The following is a 9759-nucleotide window of genomic DNA, read 5'->3' as shown; positions in this document are numbered from 1 at the left end:
CAGGGTGCAGTCACTTTTCGGCAGGCCCTGCCGAAAAGTGACTGCACCCTGTAACTCTGGATTGGGAGGGGTTACATTCTCTGTCTTTTCAGCATTAATAGTAGAGAAACCCAGGTGCATGTACAGTGAATTTGGTCAATATCACTCCTTGCAATAAGGAGTTACAGGGTGCAGTCACTTTTCGGCAGGCCCTGCCGAAAAGTGACTGCACCCTGTAACTCTGGATTGGGAGGGGTTACATTCTCTGTCTTTTCAGCATTAATAGTAGAGGAACCCAGGTGCATGTATAGTGAATTTGGTCAATATCACTCCTTGTAATAAGGAGTTACAGGGTGCAGTCACTTTTCGGCAGGCCCTGCCGAAAAGTGACTGCACCCTGTAACTCTGGATTGGGAGGGGTTACATTCTCTGTCTTTTCAGCATTAATAGTAGAGGAAACCAGGTGCATGTCCAGTGAATTTGGTCAATATCACTCCTTGCAATAAGGAGTTACAGGGTGCAGTCACTTTTCGGCAGGGCCTGCCGAAAAGTGACTGCACCCTGTAACTCTGGATTGGGAGGGGTTACATTCTCTGTCTTTTCAGCATTAATAGTAGAGGAACCCAGGTGCATGTACAGTGAATTTGGTCAATTCACTATACACCAGGTGCATGTACAGTGAATTTGGTCAATATCACTCCTTGCAATAAGGAGTTACAGGGTGCAGTCACTTTTCGGCAGGCCCTGCCGAAAAGTGCCTGCACCCTGTAACTCTGGATTGGGAGGGGTTACATTCTCTGTCTTTTCAGCATTAATAGTAGAGGAACCCAGGTGCATGTATAGTGAATTTGGTCAATATCACTCCTTGCAATAAGGAGTTACAGGGTGCAGTCACTTTTCGGCAGGCCCTGCCGAAAAGTGACTGCACCCTGTAACTCTGGATTGGGAGGGGTTACATTCTCTGTCTTTTCAGCATTAATAGTAGAGGAACCCAGGTGCATGTACAGTGAATTTGGTTAATATCACTCCTTGCAATAAGGAGTTACAGGGTGCAGTCACTTTTCGGCAGGCCCTGCCGAAAAGTGACTGCACCCTGTAACTCTGGATTGGGAGGGGTTACATTCTCTGTCTTTTCAGCATTAATAGTAGAGGAAACCAGGTGCATGTCCAGTGAATTTGGTCAATATCACTCCTTGCAATAAGGAGTTACAGGGTGCAGTCACTTTTCGGCAGGTCCTGCCGAAAAGTGACTGCACCCTGTAACTCTGGATTGGGAGGGGTTACATTCTCTGTCTTTTCAGCATTAATAGTAGAGGAACCCAGGTGCATGTATAGTGAATTTGGTCAATATCACTCCTTGCAATAAGGAGTTACAGGGTGCAGTCACTTTTCGGCAGGCCCTGCCGAAAAGTGACTGCACCCTGTAACTCTGGATTGGGAGGGGTTACATTCTCTGTCTTTTCAGCATTAATAGTAGAGGAACCCAGGTGCATGTACAGTGAATTTGGTCAATATCACTCCTTGCAATAAGGAGTTACAGGGTGCAGTCACTTTTCGGCAGGCCCTGCCGAAAAGTGACTGCACCCTGTAACTCTGGATTGGGAGGGGTTACATTCTCTGTCTTTTCAGCATTAATAGTAGAGAAACCCAGGTGCATGTACAGTGAATTTGGTCAATATCACTCCTTGCAATAAGGAGTTACAGGGTGCAGTCACTTTTCGGCATTGGGAGGGGTTACATTCTCTGTCTTTTCAGCATTAATAGTAGAGGACACCAGGTGCATGTACAGTGAATTTGGTCAATATCACTCCTTGCAATAAGGAGTTACAGGGTGCAGTCACTTTTCGGCAGGCCCTGCCGAAAAGTGCCTGCACCCTGTAACTCTGGATTGGGAGGGGTTACATTCTCTGTCTTTTCAGCATTAATAGTAGAGGAACCCAGGTGCATGTACAGTGAATTTGGTCAATATCACTCCTTGCAATAAGGAGTTACAGGGTGCAGTCACTTTTCGGCAGGCTCTGCCGAAAAGTGACTGCACCCTGTAACTCTGGATTGGGAGGGGTTACATTCTCTGTCTTTTCAGCATTAATAGTAGAGGAACCCAGGTGCATGTACAGTGAATTTGGTCAATATCACTCCTTGCAATAAGGAGTTACAGGGTGCAGTCACTTTTCGGCAGGCCCTGCCGAAAAGTGACTGCACCCTGTAACTCTGGATTGGGAGGGGTTACATTCTCTGTCTTTTCAGCATTAATAGTAGAGGAACCCAGGTGCATGTACAGTGAATTTGGTCAATATCACTCCTTGCAATAAGGAGTTACAGGGTGCAGTCACTTTTCGGCAGGGCCTGCCGAAAAGTGACTGCACCCTGTAACTCTGGATTGGGAGGGGTTACATTCTCTGTCTTTTCAGCATTAATAGTAGAGGAACCCAGGTGCATGTATAGTGAATTTGGTCAATATCACTCCTTGCAATAAGGAGTTACAGGGTGCAGTCACTTTTCGGCAGGCCCTGCCGAAAAGTGACTGCACCCTGTAACTCTGGATTGGGAGGGGTTACATTCTCTGTCTTTTCAGCATTAATAGTAGAGGAACCCAGGTGCATGTATAGTGAATTTGGTCAATATCACTCCTTGTAATAAGGAGTTACAGGGTGCAGTCACTTTTCGGCAGGCCCTGCCGAAAAGTGACTGCACCCTGTAACTCTGGATTGGGAGGGGTTACATTCTCTGTCTTTTCAGCATTAATAGTAGAGGAAACCAGGTGCATGTCCAGTGAATTTGGTCAATATCACTCCTTGCAATAAGGAGTTACAGGGTGCAGTCACTTTTCGGCAGGGCCTGCCGAAAAGTGACTGCACCCTGTAACTCTGGATTGGGAGGGGTTACATTCTCTGTCTTTTCAGCATTAATAGTAGAGGAACCCAGGTGCATGTACAGTGAATTTGGTCAATTCACTATACACCAGGTGCATGTACAGTGAATTTGGTCAATATCACTCCTTGCAATAAGGAGTTACAGGGTGCAGTCACTTTTCGGCAGGCCCTGCCGAAAAGTGCCTGCACCCTGTAACTCTGGATTGGGAGGGGTTACATTCTCTGTCTTTTCAGCATTAATAGTAGAGGAACCCAGGTGCATGTATAGTGAATTTGGTCAATATCACTCCTTGCAATAAGGAGTTACAGGGTGCAGTCACTTTTCGGCAGGCCCTGCCGAAAAGTGACTGCACCCTGTAACTCTGGATTGGGAGGGGTTACATTCTCTGTCTTTTCAGCATTAATAGTAGAGGAACCCAGGTGCATGTACACTGAATTTGGTCAATTCACTGTACACCAGGTGCATGTACAGTGAATTTGGTCAATATCACTCCTTGCAATAAGGAGTTACAGGGTGCAGTCACTTTTCGGCAGGCCCTGCCGAAAAGTGACTGCACCCTGTAACTCTGGATTGGGAGGGGTTACATTCTCTGTCTTTTCAGCATTAATAGTAGAGGAACCCAGGTGCATGTACAGTGAATTTGGTCAATATCACTCCTTGCAATAAGGAGTTACAGGGTGCAGTCACTTTTCGGCAGGCCCTGCCGAAAAGTGACTGCACCCTGTAACTCTGGATTGGGAGGGGTTACATTCTCTGTCTTTTCAGCATTAATAGTAGAGGACACCAGGTGCATGTACAGTGAATTTGGTCAATATCACTCCTTGCAATAAGGAGTTACAGGGTGCAGTCACTTTTCGGCAGGCCCTGCCGAAAAGTGCCTGCACCCTGTAACTCTGGATTGGGAGGGGTTACATTCTCTGTCTTTTCAGCATTAATAGTAGAGGAACCCAGGTGCATGTACAGTGAATTTGGTCAATATCACTCCTTGCAATAAGGAGTTACAGGGTGCAGTCACTTTTCGGCAGGCCCTGCCGAAAAGTGACTGCACCCTGTAACTCTGGATTGGGAGGGGTTACATTCTCTGTCTTTTCAGCATTAATAGTAGAGGAACCCAGGTGCATGTACAGTGAATTTGGTCAATATCACTCCTTGCAATAAGGAGTTACAGGGTGCAGTCACTTTTCGGCAGGGCCTGCCAAAAAGTGACTGCACCCTGTAACTCTGGATTGGGAGGGGTTACATTCTCTGTCTTTTCAGCATTAAAAGTAGAGGAACCCAGGTGCATGTACAGTGAATTTGGTCAATTCACTATACACCAGGTGCATGTACAGTGAATTTGGTCAATATCACTCCTTGCAATAAGGAGTTACAGGGTGCAGTCACTTTTCGGCAGGCCCTGCCGAAAAGTGCCTGCACCCTGTAACTCTGGATTGGGAGGGGTTACATTCTCTGTCTTTTCAGCATTAATAGTAGAGGAACCCAGGTGCATGTACAGTGAATTTGGTCAATATCACTCCTTGCAATAAGGAGTTACAGGGTGCAGTCACTTTTCGGCAGGCCCTGCCGAAAAGTGACTGCACCCTGTAACTCTGGATTGGGAGGGGTTACATTCTCTGTCTTTTCAGCATTAATAGTAGAGGAACCCAGGTGCATGTATAGTGAATTTGGTCAATATCACTCCTTGCAATAAGGAGTTACAGGGTGCAGTCACTTTTCGGCAGGCCCTGCCGAAAAGTGACTGCACCCTGTAACTCTGGATTGGGAGGGGTTACATTCTCTGTCTTTTCAGCATTAATAGTAGAGGAACCCAGGTGCATGTACAGTGAATTTGGTCAATTCACTATACACCAGGTGCATGTACAGTGAATTTGGTCAATATCACTCCTTGCAATAAGGAGTTACAGGGTGCAGTCACTTTTCGGCAGGCCCTGCCGAAAAGTGACTGCACCCTGTAACTCTGGATTGGGAGGGGTTACATTCTCTGTCTTTTCAGCATTAATAGTAGAGGAAACCAGGTGCATGTCCAGTGAATTTGGTCAATATCACTCCTTGCAATAAGGAGTTACAGGGTGCAGTCACTTTTCGGCAGGTCCTGCCGAAAAGTGACTGCACCCTGTAACTCTGGATTGGGAGGGGTTACATTCTCTGTCTTTTCAGCATTAATAGTAGAGGAACCCAGGTGCATGTATAGTGAATTTGGTCAATATCACTCCTTGCAATAAGGAGTTACAGGGTGCAGTCACTTTTCGGCAGGCCCTGCCGAAAAGTGACTGCACCCTGTAACTCTGGATTGGGAGGGGTTACATTCTCTGTCTTTTCAGCATTAATAGTAGAGGAACCCAGGTGCATGTACAGTGAATTTGGTCAATATCACTCCTTGCAATAAGGAGTTACAGGGTGCAGTCACTTTTCGGCAGGCCCTGCCGAAAAGTGACTGCACCCTGTAACTCTGGATTGGGAGGGGTTACATTCTCTGTCTTTTCAGCATTAATAGTAGAGAAACCCAGGTGCATGTACAGTGAATTTGGTCAATATCACTCCTTGCAATAAGGAGTTACAGGGTGCAGTCACTTTTCGGCAGGCCCTGCCGAAAAGTGACTGCACCCTGTAACTCTGGATTGGGAGGGGTTACATTCTCTGTCTTTTCAGCATTAATAGTAGAGGAACCCAGGTGCATGTATAGTGAATTTGGTCAATATCACTCCTTGTAATAAGGAGTTACAGGGTGCAGTCACTTTTCGGCAGGCCCTGCCGAAAAGTGACTGCACCCTGTAACTCTGGATTGGGAGGGGTTACATTCTCTGTCTTTTCAGCATTAATAGTAGAGGAAACCAGGTGCATGTCCAGTGAATTTGGTCAATATCACTCCTTGCAATAAGGAGTTACAGGGTGCAGTCACTTTTCGGCAGGGCCTGCCGAAAAGTGACTGCACCCTGTAACTCTGGATTGGGAGGGGTTACATTCTCTGTCTTTTCAGCATTAATAGTAGAGGAACCCAGGTGCATGTACAGTGAATTTGGTCAATTCACTATACACCAGGTGCATGTACAGTGAATTTGGTCAATATCACTCCTTGCAATAAGGAGTTACAGGGTGCAGTCACTTTTCGGCAGGCCCTGCCGAAAAGTGCCTGCACCCTGTAACTCTGGATTGGGAGGGGTTACATTCTCTGTCTTTTCAGCATTAATAGTAGAGGAACCCAGGTGCATGTATAGTGAATTTGGTCAATATCACTCCTTGCAATAAGGAGTTACAGGGTGCAGTCACTTTTCGGCAGGCCCTGCCGAAAAGTGACTGCACCCTGTAACTCTGGATTGGGAGGGGTTACATTCTCTGTCTTTTCAGCATTAATAGTAGAGGAACCCAGGTGCATGTACAGTGAATTTGGTCAATATCACTCCTTGCAATAAGGAGTTACAGGGTGCAGTCACTTTTCGGCAGGCCCTGCCGAAAAGTGACTGCACCCTGTAACTCTGGATTGGGAGGGGTTACATTCTCTGTCTTTTCAGCATTAATAGTAGAGGAAACCAGGTGCATGTCCAGTGAATTTGGTCAATATCACTCCTTGCAATAAGGAGTTACAGGGTGCAGTCACTTTTCGGCAGGTCCTGCCGAAAAGTGACTGCACCCTGTAACTCTGGATTGGGAGGGGTTACATTCTCTGTCTTTTCAGCATTAATAGTAGAGGAACCCAGGTGCATGTATAGTGAATTTGGTCAATATCACTCCTTGCAATAAGGAGTTACAGGGTGCAGTCACTTTTCGGCAGGCCCTGCCGAAAAGTGACTGCACCCTGTAACTCTGGATTGGGAGGGGTTACATTCTCTGTCTTTTCAGCATTAATAGTAGAGGAACCCAGGTGCATGTACAGTGAATTTGGTCAATATCACTCCTTGCAATAAGGAGTTACAGGGTGCAGTCACTTTTCGGCAGGCCCTGCCGAAAAGTGACTGCACCCTGTAACTCTGGATTGGGAGGGGTTACATTCTCTGTCTTTTCAGCATTAATAGTAGAGAAACCCAGGTGCATGTACAGTGAATTTGGTCAATATCACTCCTTGCAATAAGGAGTTACAGGGTGCAGTCACTTTTCGGCATTGGGAGGGGTTACATTCTCTGTCTTTTCAGCATTAATAGTAGAGGACACCAGGTGCATGTACAGTGAATTTGGTCAATATCACTCCTTGCAATAAGGAGTTACAGGGTGCAGTCACTTTTCGGCAGGCCCTGCCGAAAAGTGCCTGCACCCTGTAACTCTGGATTGGGAGGGGTTACATTCTCTGTCTTTTCAGCATTAATAGTAGAGGAACCCAGGTGCATGTACAGTGAATTTGGTCAATATCACTCCTTGCAATAAGGAGTTACAGGGTGCAGTCACTTTTCGGCAGGCTCTGCCGAAAAGTGACTGCACCCTGTAACTCTGGATTGGGAGGGGTTACATTCTCTGTCTTTTCAGCATTAATAGTAGAGGAACCCAGGTGCATGTACAGTGAATTTGGTCAATATCACTCCTTGCAATAAGGAGTTACAGGGTGCAGTCACTTTTCGGCAGGCCCTGCCGAAAAGTGACTGCACCCTGTAACTCTGGATTGGGAGGGGTTACATTCTCTGTCTTTTCAGCATTAATAGTAGAGGAACCCAGGTGCATGTACAGTGAATTTGGTCAATATCACTCCTTGCAATAAGGAGTTACAGGGTGCAGTCACTTTTCGGCAGGGCCTGCCGAAAAGTGACTGCACCCTGTAACTCTGGATTGGGAGGGGTTACATTCTCTGTCTTTTCAGCATTAATAGTAGAGGAACCCAGGTGCATGTATAGTGAATTTGGTCAATATCACTCCTTGCAATAAGGAGTTACAGGGTGCAGTCACTTTTCGGCAGGCCCTGCCGAAAAGTGACTGCACCCTGTAACTCTGGATTGGGAGGGGTTACATTCTCTGTCTTTTCAGCATTAATAGTAGAGGAACCCAGGTGCATGTATAGTGAATTTGGTCAATATCACTCCTTGTAATAAGGAGTTACAGGGTGCAGTCACTTTTCGGCAGGCCCTGCCGAAAAGTGACTGCACCCTGTAACTCTGGATTGGGAGGGGTTACATTCTCTGTCTTTTCAGCATTAATAGTAGAGGAAACCAGGTGCATGTCCAGTGAATTTGGTCAATATCACTCCTTGCAATAAGGAGTTACAGGGTGCAGTCACTTTTCGGCAGGGCCTGCCGAAAAGTGCCTGCACCCTGTAACTCTGGATTGGGAGGGGTTACATTCTCTGTCTTTTCAGCATTAATAGTAGAGGAACCCAGGTGCATGTACAGTGAATTTGGTCAATATCACTCCTTGCAATAAGGAGTTACAGGGTGCAGTCACTTTTCGGCAGGCTCTGCCGAAAAGTGACTGCACCCTGTAACTCTGGATTGGGAGGGGTTACATTCTCTGTCTTTTCAGCATTAATAGTAGAGGAACCCAGGTGCATGTACAGTGAATTTGGTCAATATCACTCCTTGCAATAAGGAGTTACAGGGTGCAGTCACTTTTCGGCAGGCCCTGCCGAAAAGTGACTGCACCCTGTAACTCTGGATTGGGAGGGGTTACATTCTCTGTCTTTTCAGCATTAATAGTAGAGGAACCCAGGTGCATGTATAGTGAATTTGGTCAATATCACTCCTTGTAATAAGGAGTTACAGGGTGCAGTCACTTTTCGGCAGGCCCTGCCGAAAAGTGACTGCACCCTGTAACCCTGGATTGGGAGGGGTTACATTCTCTGTCTTTTCAGCATTAATAGTAGAGGAACCCAGGTGCATGTACAGTGAATTTGGTCAATATCACTCCTTGCAATAAGGAGTTACAGGGTGCAGTCACTTTTCGGCAGGGCCTGCCGAAAAGTGACTGCACCCTGTAACTCTGGATTGGGAGGGGTTACATTCTCTGTCTTTTCAGCATTAATAGTAGAGGAAACCAGGTGCATGTCCAGTGAATTTGGTCAATATCACTCCTTGCAATAAGGAGTTACAGGGTGCAGTCACTTTTCGGCAGGGCCTGCCGAAAAGTGACTGCACCCTGTAACTCTGGATTGGGAGGGGTTACATTCTCTGTCTTTTCAGCATTAATAGTAGAGGAACCCAGGTGCATGTACAGTGAATTTGGTCAATTCACTATACACCAGGTGCATGTACAGTGAATTTGGTCAATATCACTCCTTGCAATAAGGAGTTACAGGGTGCAGTCACTTTTCGGCAGGCCCTGCCGAAAAGTGCCTGCACCCTGTAACTCTGGATTGGGAGGGGTTACATTCTCTGTCTTTTCAGCATTAATAGTAGAGGAACCCAGGTGCATGTACAGTGAATTTGGTCAATATCACTCCTTGCAATAAGGAGTTACAGGGTGCAGTCACTTTTCGGCAGGCCCTGCCGAAAAGTGACTGCACCCTGTAACTCTGGATTGGGAGGGGTTACATTCTCTGTCTTTTCAGCATTAATAGTAGAGGAACCCAGGTGCATGTACAGTGAATTTGGTCAATTCACTGTACACCAGGTGCATGTACAGTGAATTTGGTCAATATCACTCCTTGCAATAAGGAGTTACAGGGTGCAGTCACTTTTCGGCAGGCCCTGCCGGAAAGTGACTGCACCCTGTAACTCTGGATTGGGAGGGGTTACATTCTCTGTCTTTTCAGCATTAATAGTAGAGGAAACCAGGTGCATGTACAGTGAATTTGGTCAATTCACTGTACACCAGGTGCATGTACAGTGAATTTGGTCAATATCACTCCTTGCAATAAGGAGTTACAGGGTGCAGTCACTTTTCGGCAGGCCCTGCCGGAAAGTGACTGCACCCTGTAACTCTGGATTGGGAGGGGTTACATTCTCTGTCTTTTCAGCATTAATAGTAGAGGAACCCAGGTGCATGTACACT

The sequence above is a fragment of the Pagrus major genome, chromosome 15, assembly GCF_040436345.1.
Source record: "Pagrus major chromosome 15, Pma_NU_1.0".
In the NCBI taxonomy this organism is placed as follows: domain Eukaryota; kingdom Metazoa; phylum Chordata; class Actinopteri; order Spariformes; family Sparidae; genus Pagrus; species Pagrus major.
The sequence above is the reverse complement of the archived record's forward strand: the minus strand, read 5'-3'. Positions refer to the sequence as shown.